Source organism: Gracilinanus agilis, chromosome 3 (assembly GCF_016433145.1).
Source record: "Gracilinanus agilis isolate LMUSP501 chromosome 3, AgileGrace, whole genome shotgun sequence".
In the NCBI taxonomy this organism is placed as follows: Eukaryota; Metazoa; Chordata; class Mammalia; order Didelphimorphia; family Didelphidae; genus Gracilinanus; species Gracilinanus agilis.
The window spans coordinates 413327680-413341811 of record NC_058132.1 but is presented as its reverse complement, the minus strand read 5'-3'; the positions used below and the strand labels follow the sequence as shown (position 1 = coordinate 413341811).

Genomic DNA, 14132 nt, shown 5'->3' with positions numbered 1-14132 from the left:
ATAGCCAGGCTCAAGATTAATCAGGTGGAAACAGGCCTGTTCAAAAAGGAAATAGCACTGTGAGGAAACAAAATTAAAAGGATCTTTGGCTATGCCTCAGTAATCCCTTCAAACTTTCCCAGAGACATCTATCTGTAGCAGTTCTCACTTCATGCTCCTGTTGAGCAGCTTGTGGCATTTCTCTTGAATGGTTCATTATTGACAGTAATGCTTTAGGCATTTATACATGAGTTCAAGACTTGAAGCAAAATCAAATTACAATCCAAAGAGAATATACTTCAGAGCAAAATTTCAGTAATTGTAGCATAGAGCTAGGATATGATGATTATACTCAAGGCAATAGCCATCAACAATAAGTGCAGATAGGGCCTTGCTAATTTAAATCCATTCTGGAACAGAAATAAAACATTTAGAAATGATTTATTACATTCTGGAGTTTCACATATATAGTGACTATGTGGTACAGTGGTACTTTGATAAATGAGCACCTTAAGTCACGAGTAATTTGAAATATGAGCAGTCATGATTGGAATTTTTGCTTTAAATCACAGAGCAGATAATCGAATCACAAGCTTCCACCCACGGGAGGAGCCCAAGGTGGATGAGGTGATAATCAGTACAAGTGAGATTAAGGAAATGTTGAGCATTTGGGAAGAAATTAAACAGTTTATTGAAAAGACACATCCAGAAAAAGTTGCCACAGTTCATGCATTGGAGCTGTGTGATGACACTTGTTTCATACTTTATTGAAATGTTCTGAAAGGGAAGAAGAAACAAATTTCCATGGAAAGGTTTTGTTGAAACAGCCTCTAAGTGAAACCGAGGAAAGTGTGGCAAAACAGCCAAAATTCAATAAAGAAAATGATGTAATTAAGTAAAGTTTAAAAATAGCAATTAAGTTTAGCAATAAAGTTACATGTGAAAGGTCAATTTTGCACTTAAATGTAGTGTTATTGTGTGTAGAGAGTAAGTTATGTTAAGCCATGGTGCACAAATCCGCCAGCTTCTTCCCTTGACCTTGAAGGTAAATAACATTTCATAAGCAAGTTTATTTCTTTACATTCCTTCTTATCTATAAATATATTTATTTATTATTTATAAAGTACATTTTTGTATTTAAAAGCATATGAAACCAAAAAATTATGTGGTTTTTTTGGGGGGGCTGAAACGGATTAATTGCATTTCCATTCATCTTAATGGGGAAATTTGATTTGACACATGAGCAAATTGAGTTTACGAGCTTGGCCATGGTATGAATTAAACTCATGTGTCAGGGTACTTGATTTAAGAACTCTAAAAGGATGTGGATAACTGGGAGCTTCCAGACTAACAAATATCCCTATCACTTATTTGTCCTTAAAACAAAATAAAATCTTTGAATGAGTCTATTTTTTTCTGTTGATCCAGAGATATAAGTAAAACTAAATCTGTCACACTCTAGGGAGTGAGAAAGATCTAATTGTTCTTTCCATAGTTTTATTTTTTCCTTAAAATAAATTCTATGGAGTGTTACTCTAAAACTCCCTAAAATATTTCAGTGTTTATTAAAACATTCACACCACAATTTAGACATTATCTTTAATTAGCTTAAAATCCCAGTAAGTCTCTACAAACTAAGGAATAAAGATTCTCTTTCCTTATACCTGCTGTTACTTCTACAATCTCATATCTGTCCTAGGTTTATGTGTAGAGGAAAGACCTTTTTTAAAAAATATTTTGTTTTTTCCCCAATTACATGTAAAAACAATTCTAACAATAAAAAAAAAAGAGTTCCAAATTCTCTTTTCCTTTTCCCCTCCCCTCATTTATACAGGTGCAATTGGGCAAAACATTTTCATATTAGTCTTGTGAAAGAATATGCAGAAAACAAACAAGAAGAATAAAGATTTTAAAAGTATGGTTTGATTTGCATTCAGACTCCATCGTTTCTCTAGTGGTGGATAGCATTGTTCATTCTAAGTCCTTCAGAATTGTTTTAGGTCATTGTATTGTTGAGAATAGCCAAGTCATTCACATTTGATTATCATACAATATTGCTATTACGTTGTGTATGTACAGTGTTCTTGATTCTGCTCACTTCACTTTGCATTAGTGCATATAAGTCAGAAAAAACTATCTAAAGTCCAAAGACTGAGAAGATTCCTCAGTAAAATTCACATTCTTTTGCCTAGAGAAAAATGTTTGTTTTACATAAATGACATGACAAGAAAGACTCAAAAACACTTACTGGCAAAGTTTTCCTCATTATCCTCACCAAAGGTGTCCTTGATATTTGGGAGAGCTATTTTAAAGTCCATCTTTCTAGGCTTTCTGCCAAAGTACATGTTTGAAAGACAGAAGGACCTACTAACAAAGTTCCTAATTCATTAATAGAAATCATTGTGTATACTTTCAGATTTGAAAGTCCTTTTAATTTGGGATTCTTATTTCTTTTTCAGTTTTTTATTTGTGTTGAAATCTTAGTGACTCTATTTGATACTGGAGTGGCAAAGATACTGGAGTGATTTGTCATTTCCTTCTCCAGCTTATTTGTCAGATGAGGAAACTGAGGCAAATAGGCTTGCCTAAGGTCCTAGAGCTAGCAAGTGTCTGAGACCAGATTTGAACTGAGGAAGATGAATCTTCCTGACTTCATGCCTACCATTCTATCCACTGCACTACTTAGCTGCCCTTTCTTACATATCTCAAGCTAATTTTGTTCTTATTTATAGTTACCCCGTTTCAACTGGGAATATTTCCCTGTTTCCAGTCCTAAACTCTTTCTTGAATGGGAAGTTATCCCTCTGGCTTGAACTGTAGGTTCCCTTTGAGGAAAGGAAATTTTCTTAAGGGCCTATTAATGACTTCCCTAAAAGGGAATTGATGGCATCTGCCTTATGATCCTTAGTCTGGGAGCATCCTTTGAAGAGAAAAAGTTCTTCAAAGGTTTCAATCCTTAGGAATATTTTCTGGTCTGTATGACTGTAAATTATTGCCAATCAATTGTATTAACACTAATATGCACCAACAAAGTTGCAACCTCCCCAACACTGTGGGGCCTTGGTTTGGCTTACACGAGTTGGGATCCAGGGAAAAGGCAGGTTTTCTATGGTGAGTGTTCTTCCTGAGCATTCAGGTTACTCAGAGGATCAACCCCCTTCCCCTTTGTGGTTGACTGTTACTGAGATTGAAATTAATGTTAACTGAGTCGCAAAATTCCAAGCAGAATAAGTTTATTAGTAAAGTGCACATTTGTCAGTAAACAGGATAAGAATGAGGGGTGACGTCATTTTATAGACAAAAGGAGGAGCATCCAAAAATTAGAAGGCAATTATCACAGGTGAGCAGAACAATATGATTGGTTACAAAACCTGTGACATCTTAGATATGGGGGACACTACAACCCCTCCTTCTAATTTGTCAATATGGAAAGGAGAACATATTTCCTTGATAAAAGCACATAACTTGTGAAGTTAACTTGGAGACAATGAATGATTTACAGGAAAGCTAAGCTTCAGCACTTGACTCATAGACAAATGAAATGTAACTAAGGTAGTTACACAAAATGTTAGTGCAATTGATTACAGACTAGAGTAAAATCGAATTTCTGAGTTTTTACTCTTAAGAACTTTATCTTTAGGACAGTTAAAAGAAGTTTACATAGTTAGAAGGTATGAGAATGAATTGATTATGTTGGAATGACCACCAAAAACACGAAGGGGTGAGAAAGAGGGAAGTACTAGGAGAAGGAAGAAGGGAGAAGTAGAATGGAGGAAATTTCTCACATTAGTTTTTACAGCAGTGAGGGAAGAAGGGGTGGAAATGGCAACTCAATGCTTGAACCTCACTCAGAATTGGTTCAAAGAGGGACTAACAATAAACATACACTCACAGAGTTATGTATAGAAATTATCTGACCCAGTAGGGAATTAGGAGGGGATGATAAAGGGGTGAGAGATAGATTAAAGAATATATAGGTTAATAGCAAAATATACTTTTTAGGAAGGATAAAAAGAATATGCAAAAGAAAACCAGATGGAAAAACCGTGAATGTGTACAGGATAGGATCGATCAATCATAAAATGGAAGTAGATAGGATGTATTTAAAACCAGAATTCCACAATGTATTGTTTACAAAAGTCAAAGACACACCAAGAATTAAAAGACTGGAACAGAATTAAATGTTTCAGCTGAAGTAAAAGAGGTAGTAATCATGATCTCTTGACAAAACAAAAGTAAAACTAGACCTAATTAGAAGAGATTTTGTACGTTTTGCTAAAAGATTCCATAGATGATGAAATAATGTTTAAAAATTTTACAGCATTTTTCTGAAAAAGACCTTATTTGAGAATTAAATCAAAATTAAAAAAAAAAAAGCCATTCCCCAAATGATAAACAGGCAAAGCATACGAACAGTTTTCAGAAAAAATGCTCTAAGTCACTTGTTTAAAGAAATACACATTGCTAAGATGACAGAAAAGGAAAATAAATACTTGGGGGGGGGTTGGGGAAAAACTAGGACATTTAATGGTGGAATAGTTAAATAGTTCATTCATCCTGGAGAACAATTTGGAAGGGTTTATAAAACTGCATACCCTTTGATCCAACAATAACACTACTACCTAGGACTGTATCCCAAAAAGATAAAAGAAAAAGGAAAGGAACATATATGCACAAAAATATTTATGACAGTTCTCTTTGTGGCGGCAAAGCATTGGAAATTGAAGGGATGCTGATTAATTAGGGAATGACTGAAAAGGTATCATATTATTGTGGAGCAGTATTTTGCTCTTAAGAAATGAAATGATGGGAGTTGGTTTCAGAAAAACCTGGCAAGACATATGTGAATTGATGCCAAGTGAAATAAGAATAATTAGAAGATGGTTATGCCCAGTAACAGCAAAGTCTTAGTAATGATCAACTATGAAAGACTTGACCATTGTAATCAATACATCAATCCAAGATGATTCCAGTGGACTTAGGATACTTTTTAAAAAATGCTGTCCCCTTCCAGAAAGAAGTAATGGACTCTTGAGTTCAAATTAAAATAAAATTTTCTCACTTTATTTTTTTAATATGTCTGATATGGGAATGTATTTTTCATGATTTCACTTGTATAATTGATGCCATATTGCTTGCTTTTTCTGTGATGGAGGGAGAGAATTTGGAATTCAAAATGTAAAATGAAGAGCAGACTAAAAATGATAACATTTAAAGAAAAAGACAATACTGTGCTGGTAGTAGAGTGGGTTGATAGGTGGAAAATAAGTCTGCAATATAGATTAGACATAATGTTTAATGAAAATTTTTACCTAAAATGCATCTGACTTTTTCATTTTCTATAGCCTCTTCAAAGGGAAAACCCTTTTCCATTGTTGTCCCCACCCTCCCCCCAAGAAAACCCTGAACTATCCATGATCTCTCTCAATGAAAATTTCATTTCCTAAAGATAATATTTAAAATTTTCCCATTATTTATGGCTTCTGCACCAAATTTCTTTTTGTCTGTTTTAATTATGTGATTTGGAATTTTCATAAATGTCCAGTATGTTTTTTTCTCTTTGTTTTCTAATGTAAGTTTAATTCCCATAATTTTCCTTATTTGTTTTTTATTAGTTTGTGATTTGGGTTTTATATTAGTCCTTTAAATTAGAATTAAGAACGATTTTTAGACATTGTCAATGTTTATGTTAGGCAGAGTATGTTTACTAGATGGTTAAATCTGGAATCTCACGTTTAGTGTAATAGTGAATTAGATACCACTTTTGTAAGATCTTTTTTTTATTACAACCGTAATCATCTATAAGTGCAAAGTCTTGAATATTTAAAATTGATCAATCACCAAGCACTTACTTGGCACCTAGTATGTGCTAGAGATACAAAGACAGAAGTGAAAGGATGTTGCGTCCAAACTAGTCACTACTCTCCCCATTTCTTTTTCTTCTTCTCTGACCCACCTAATATCTGTCCCTCTCTCTCCACTCTTTCTACCTCTACCCTAGTTTCTTCCCTGTATCTTTCCCCATAAACAAAGCACATTCAGGGGTACCTTAGAAATGATACTAATAGCTGGATGGTCTAGGAAGAGCCTTCTGTAAAAGATAGAGCTCATGAGATTTGAGAAAACAATTAGATTTTTAAATTTATTATTTGGGACTTTGGAGATAGCAGTTGGTTCGAGTAATGAGAATAGAGGCCACATTATTGAGATTGAATGAAAGTGAGTGGGACAATCCACTTTAGAAAATGGAAGGAGGTTTGTATCATCAAGGACAAGGGCTACCTCTTAAATATAGAAAAACAGAGAAAATTGAGATGACACAGAAGGTAGAGAGAGGATGATATTAGAGAAAAAGAAATTGCATGTGAATGGTCTGTTTCTTTCATTAAGTATGAGACAAGGGGAAATTCTCCAAAATGTGGAATAAAAAGAAGGTATACAGCCCAATTGTCTCCCATAGCTACTTGAACAGTGAAAAACACTAAGATTGAGTGATGATTGGGAAATCCAAGGATAAAAGGGAATTGATAATTTTTTCCCACCAGACATCTGGAATTGAACTCATAGGCAAGAGCCACAGGAACTGTGGAAGAGCAGTGTGCTGGCAGCTCTGAACTCAGAAAAGGATCTCAGGTTCATCCGGTAGCCACAGACCAGGTGCGGCCCCACCACTCTGTATCTTTTACCCCTGGATACTTATCCCAAAGGCTAAGTATGGTCCCTTGATGTTTCTGATGGGACTGCTGTAAACCCATTTCCCTCTTTAACCTGCAGAATGTTATAGTATTAGACCAGGACCATACAAAGCCCCTACATTATCTCTAGAAGTGTTCAGCCCTAATATAAAATCTTAATTCAGGAAATAAGATTGGAAAAGGAGTAAGAAGAGCTGACAAGCAATTCCACTGGGCTGTACAAATGTTATCACTTGATACCTACTTTCATATTCATTTTTGCTATGGAGCAATCAAAAAGGCAATTTTAAATATATTATAAATTAAGTGAGAGCTTTGGAGCACCTTTGGAAAGAGAATTAGGTACAAGAGATACAAAGCCTTCCCCAAGTTACTACTTGAAAAATTAGTTTAGATCAAATGGAAGTTAATTTTTTCATGAGACACTAATAAATATATCAAATCAAAAGACTGAAAAAAAAAACAGACAAAAATATAAGCTATCTCATCTAAAAAATAACTGACTTGGAAAACCAATCAAAGAGGGTGATTTAGTGATTGTACCACCTGAAAGCCAGGACCAAAAAGGAGCCTGAATAAACAATGAATTAAAAACTTCTTAGATCTGGGGGGAGATGGGTAGCTCAGTGGATTGAGAACCAGGCCTAGAGATGAGAGATCCTAGGTTCAAATCTGGCCTCAGGCACTTCCCAGCTGTGTGACCCTGGGCAAGTCACTTGACCCCCATTGCCTACCCTTACTACTCTTCTGCCTAGGAGCCAATACACAGTATTGATTCCAAGATGGAAGGTAAAGGTTTTAAAAAAAAATTAAAAACAAAAAACAAAACTTCTTAGATCTATTGGAACTATGAATAAAATTGAAATTATCCTCCAGTTCGTTTCTAAAGAAACCCTAAAATGAACATTCAAAAACACATCAGAGCCAAAATCCAGAGTTCCCAGATAAAGGAAAAATAATGCAAACCACCACAAAGTTTTAAATATAAAAAGGCAGTTAGGATAACTCAGGACCTGGCAACTTCTATCATAAACTAGAGCTTAACATTCAGTGTTTCAGAAGGCAAAAGATAGATATTAAAAAAGATATAAAAAAGATATTAAAACTACAGGGTCAAAAAATAAACCATTATTTAAATGGAGGGCTTCCAAGTAAGTATTCCTAATGAAAAACTTGAGTAGATATTTTAACATTTAAAAGTGAAATGAAGCAAAACATTTTTAAAAAAGGCAATTGAATCGAGCAGTCAGAAGGAAGTGTAAAGGATGTTTTGTGTAACATTCTAATAGGCAAAGATAATACAATATTTCCTCAAAATCTTAATTAGGGGTAATTTTGTTATGCTTTAGTGACCAAACTAGAAAAGGAATGGTGAAGAAGGTTAGTATGAGATGGTGAGATCTTGATTTAAAAGTATAGGAGAGGGACCCTGGGCTAGAATGTTCTGCCAGCTGTAGCCCAGCTCTAGGGCTCAACCCAGACCTCACCTCAGTTGCTGAGCACTGCTGTCAGGCCTAGAGGGGGCAAGGCAGAACCCACTGCCTTGGACACTGATAGACGGGACCAGACCAATGGTCACAGGTTCATGAACCACGTCCCACTTTAATCAGGATCCTTTTTATTTATTTATTTTTTAAACCCTTAACTTCTGTGCATTGGCTCTTAGGTGGAAGAGTGGTAAGGGTGGGCAATGGGGGTTAAGTGACTTGCCCAGGGTCATACATCTGGGAAGTGCCTGAGGCCAGATTTGAACCTAGACCAGGTGCGGCCCCACCACTCCCATCTCTAGGCCTGACTCTCAATCCACTGAGCTACCCAGCTGCCCCTTAATGAGGATCCTATTTACCAGTTTTCAGCTGAACAAGATTGCCTCCACCAGGCAGTTGGGAAACATTGGTAACTTTATTAAAGTCATTCAAGCTTATAGTAGTAAGCCACATGGCATCTTTGAATCAAGTGACCCAAGTTCAGACTACACTGGTAGCTTTAGCAGATCTGGCTAAAACAAAAGGATTCCATACAACTGTAGGGGGCCCTTAGGTGACTCAGCAGATTGAGAGCCAAGCCTAGAGACGGGAGGTCCTAGGTTCAAATGTGGCCATACTTTCTAGTTGTGTGACCCTGGGCAAGTCACTTAACCTCTATTGCCTAGCCCTTACCACTTTTCTGCCTTGGAACCAAAACATAGTATTGATTCTAAGGCAGAAGGTAAGGTTTAAAAAAAAAATTTGACATTGGTATCACATATAGAAAAACAAGTCAGGCATTTTGATGAAGGAAAGCTAAAAGCTGGACAAAGTGTAGTTGGTAGATGAGAACCAACAAATGTGCCAGCCAGGCAGGAATGACTAGACTAAGAGGCATCTTTATGATCCCAAAAAGCAACTGATAGTCTTTTGACCAGACAACAGTCTGCAGATGGATACTAATAACGAATCCAATCAAACTGAAATGTTAGCACCTGACACCAGAAGAGATGTCTATGATAAGAAGTTAACATTACAACCAGTGGATAACTTAATGATTTCACTATAGATGGGTATCAACAAAGTTGCTTTTCAGAAAGGAATGAATGTCTATGGGTTTAGGCGACAAGTATTGATCCCAAATACTGTGCTGCACAAACAGAATCTGTAATACATAATGGAAACCAAAGAACAAGAAAAATTAGTCTGAAATTAGTGGTAGTGATTATCAGGCAGAATATCCAGGTGTATATCACATAGATAACTCTCCAAGAGATTGAAAATATTGTAGGGACCAAGCCAGTGATGGTTTGATTTGCAAAAAAACCAAAACAAAACAACTCAGTATTAATCCATTGTTTTATTCTGTGAAAACCAAGCTAACCTTGTGTAATTTTTATCTTGCTTTCCTAGAACACTATTATGCTTATATTTAAAAGAAATATTGCCTTACATACATTCTTTTTTCCTTTCTCTGCCTCTTCCCTAAATAGATGCCATTTAGTACTGTAACAGTTAATAGTCTACTCTGAAAGGAGAGTTCTCTTGTATAGTCAATTTTTAAAGATCTCTGCATTTTTACAATCTTCTGCTTCAACTGGTATTTTACAAAGGACTACAGGCAACTTTTCTTTTTTTAGCCATTTAGTCCCATCTGGTGTCTACATGGAAGATTCGAAACATTCATGTTTATTGTTGTGTATTTTTTGCCAAATAAATCTGAGATGCAGCATTTTGGGGATTTAAATGTCATTGTTTCTACAGTATTGTTTGCTAATTTTAATGATCAATGTAAAAAAATAATATAGAGGGACAGAAGAGGTTTAAAATAGCCTTAGGAGTAAGTGATTGTCTTGCTGCCCTAAGTATCTAGTTGTGATTGTATAGCATAAATTTATTAGTATAACGAGTAGGAATGGAGGAAGTGGACAGAACAAAAAAGATTTAATTAAAAACTGAATTTTTATTTTTAAAAATTTTAACATAACAGTGTAAATTTTCTTTTTGAAGCCTTTTTTGTTCTGTGTAGTTTTGAAAATGACTTAAGTGATTTTTAAAATTTATCAATGCTTATCCCCCCATCCAATAGAAGCTGTCTCGTGATAAAAATATGTATAATCATGCAAAACAAATGAAAAATTGGCCATGTCTGAAAACATATAACTCATTTTGTACTTTTTGGGCAGGAAATCTATTTCATCATTAATGTTTTTGGATTCATAATATGAAGTTCCTGCTTTACCAAAAATTGCTGCATTAGCTAAAGTTGGAGATTATTTCAAAATTATTTCTCTTCTAGTTTTATATATCATTATAAACATTGTTCTCTTGGATTTGTTCACTCTGAATCAATTTGTATAAATTTCTTTTGTATTTCTACTTTATATTTGCCACTTCTCATAGTGAAGTAATTCTGTCATATTCATTTATCACAATTTGTTTAGCCATTCCTATTTTTGAGTATTTCTTTTTTTTTTTTTTTAACCCTTGTACTTCTGTGTATTGTCTCATAGGTGGAAGATTGGTAAGGGTGGGCAGTGGGGGTCAAGTGACTTGCCCAGGGTCACACAGCTGGGAAGTGGCTGAGGCCGGGTTTGAACCTAGGACCTCCTGTCTCTAGGCCTGACTCTCACTCCACTGAGCTACCCAGCTGCCCCACGAGTATTTCTTAATGTAAATATGAAATACACGCTGGTCTGAGAATAGCATGAGCTCCTTGAGCACAGGAACCTTTCTGTTTTTGCTAGATACCTAGCACAGTATCTGCTACAAGTGATTAATAAATATTTGTCAGTTTAATTAGTTTTTGATTTTTTTAAAATGCTCAAGTGGTTAACATTTAGTTTTTAATTTTTATTTTTTCATTCTGAACTTTAACATTAAATCAGAGAGCATTTCCCTATCCACAGTAGAACAGAAAAAGATTGTTTACAAAATTGAATCTCTACCTCATACTACTTCTTTAAGAAATTATTTAATCAATTCTATGTTACTCCAAATTATCTAACTTGTGTTTCCCTTTACATTTCTCTGTTCTCTCCTGTGAATTTATATATGTATGTATACACATATATTTATATACTTTTTTATATAGTACGCTATTCTTCGGCAGCAGTATTGCTAACATACCTTCTCTGTTGCCAACCATTAATGGGGGTAAGGAATCAAATCCTTTAAACAAATATATAGCAGGCCAGATGAATCCACACAATGGTCATGTCCCCAAAGATAAATCTTTATTCAGTTCAAGTCCATCATATCTCTTTCATGAGATGAAATAAGTTGGTCATGTGCATTTCAGATTTTTTTAATGTTGTTGTCCATATATACATTTTTCTCTTTTTTCTACTCACTTCACCCTATTATCAGTTCATACAAACTAGCTAGGATTCTCTGAAATTGTCTTTCCTCATATAATAATATTTTATTATTTACCACAGTTCTGCTATCTCCTATCTCCTAATTGAAGAGCTCCTCCTTCCTTAGATTCTAGTTCTTTTTTTCTAATGTTTCCTTCAGGATCAAGAAGTTTGTTGTGTTTATGATTATACCTTCTTGAGTATTATCTTCCCACTTGATCAGTCCCTTACCCCTAGTTGTTTCCTGTCGAGTTTACTGTAATTCTATATCAAATTGGAACTTTCTCCATAATTACCAATGATCTCTTAATTGTTGAATCTAAAAGGGATTTTTTTCAGGCATCATTCTTCTTGACCTCTGCAGACTTTGACACTGTCAGTCATCCTTTCCCCCCAGATACTTTGTCCTCTGTGTTTTCATTACATCGTTGTCTACTTGTTTTCCTCTTTTTCTGTCTGACTTCTTTTTAAGTTGCTTGGCACATTTACTAACCATTGGTGTCCCTCAGGGCTTTGTTCTGGGCCCTTTTCGCATTTCCCTTTATATTGTTTTTAATTTGTTGATTTCATCAGCTCCCTTGGATTCAGTTATTCCTGTATAGATGATTCTCATATCTATATTTAGCCCTAAATTCTTCCTGATCTCCACCCTTGAAACATAAAATGCCTATTGAATATCTGATTTAACATGTACCCAAACTCTCTTTTCTTGAACTTTTCCCTACTATTGAAGGTATTACTATATTCCCAGTTACTGCGGGCTTTCAGCTTGAGAGCCATCCTCAACTTTCACATGATCTCACCCTACATATTCAATTCCAAGACTTGTCATTTCATCTGCCTTTACAATATTTCTCATATACCCTCTGCTCTCCACTTGGATAGCTACCACCCTAGTGCAGACAATCCTCATTTCACACTTTGATTATTCAGAAGCCCTCTCTTTGGCTTCCTTGTCTCACCCATTATTCTAGTCCATCTTACTGTTTCAGAGTATGATTTTATAGCACAAGTCTGACAGTGTAATCATCTGCCCATACTCAGTCTTTTTTTTATCATTTAAAACCCATTAGAACCTGGCATTTTTCTTCTCTACCAGCATTCTTAATATTTGAGTCTGTTTCCTGCACCTATCTCCTGGTGCCTTTTTTTTTTAACTGTCTTGTCTACATGTTGGGGATGCTCTTCCTCATATCTGTGTCTTAGCTTCTTTCACAAATGCTACCTTTTTCAAGTTGCCTTTTCCATCGCTTACCACCTTCTAATGCTTTTCTTTTAAGTTTGCATTAAGTTTACTTTGTATATATCTTACTTGTACATAGTTTTTTGCCTGTTTCTCCCATTAAAATGCAAGCTCCTTGAAGGTGGAACTATGTTTTGCCTTTCTCTGTATCCCCACCATTTAGCACAGAATCTAGAATTAGTAAGTGCTAGTTAATTCACTGACTCTGCTCTCAGGTTCTAATAGATGGAAGTATTTTTCATTCATGATTTCTTAAAACATAGTGTCCTCCTGGTTTAGACTTTTTATTTTTCTTGTTTTTAATATCATGATTTTTTATTGAGTTCAGTTGTTCTTAAATTATCTCTTCTTGGCCTGTTTTCTGTGCCTGTCATTTTTTATATCAGATACCTAACATTTTCCATTTTTTCCTCAATCTTTTGATTTTATTCTAATATTTCTTGCTGTCTTGTGAAGTCATTGGTTTATTGTTGATCTTTCCTAATTTCCAAGGAGTCCATTACATGGGTAAGTTTTACCATTTTCTCTTCTATGCTATTTATTCTCCTTCCAATTCTTTCCTATGTAGCTTTTATTTCATATTTTATCTCTTGCTTCATTTTTTCTAGGTATTCATGTAGTCCTTATGGAAAATCCATTTTTTCCTTTGAGTCCCTGCTTGCAGTTGTTATGGAGTTATTCACTCCTAGGTTGGGTCTTTGGGCATCTTTGGATCTACAATAATTCTTTATAGAGGTCGGTGTTCTTCTTTTGTTTTCTCATCCCTCCAGTCTTAGTTCTTGAATTGGGGCTTTTTGCCAGGGCCAGGCCCAGCCCCTTGGTGCACTTAGCCCTATTTCATCTTGCCCTGGGTTCCTATGCTGACCTCTGCCTCCTAGGTTTAGGTTCTCTCCCCACCTTTGAGGTTCATATTGCTGGGCATTCAGAAGCTTCTATGATATCTCATGACAGAATTCTAGGGACCTTTGATTCTTGGGGTGTTCTTGTTTGAATGTTACCTTAGTGGTTGGGACCATGGCTGCATTTTTCTATTGCTATAGTAGTTTCCAAGGTCCCCATTGTGGAATTCCCAATACTCTGGGGCTTTCTGGAGGGCTCTCTTCTTTCTGCCTCTAGACATAGACTAGTCTTTTTCTGATTGCACTAGCAGTCTTCCAACTTGTTTGCTGGTGCTGTTATTATTGGTCTTGCTGGAGCCCCTCTTTTCTACTTTTTGCTTCTGCCTGGCTTTTTAATGCAATTTTGAAATAAAACAAAGTACTGTAGTTGCTCATTGATTTCTTTGTCATCATTTGACTTGTTGCAAATTTTTAGGATTTTGCTGGAGTAGTTGTTGGGGAGCTAGCTGATCAGCATGTTTCCATTCAGATCATCTGGTCCAGAAGTATCC

At 35.5% G+C, this 14132-nt stretch overlaps 1 protein-coding gene and 1 pseudogene across 1 annotated transcript in view; both read left to right on the top strand.

Annotated features, from left to right (window-relative positions):
* The window catches only part of SCAF4 (SR-related CTD associated factor 4), a 98660-nt gene that overhangs the window by 15109 nt on the left and 69419 nt on the right, over positions 1-14132 (top strand). The gene's annotated exons all lie outside the window — the stretch shown is intronic.
* LOC123239149 lies at positions 8504-9420 on the top strand (annotated as a pseudogene).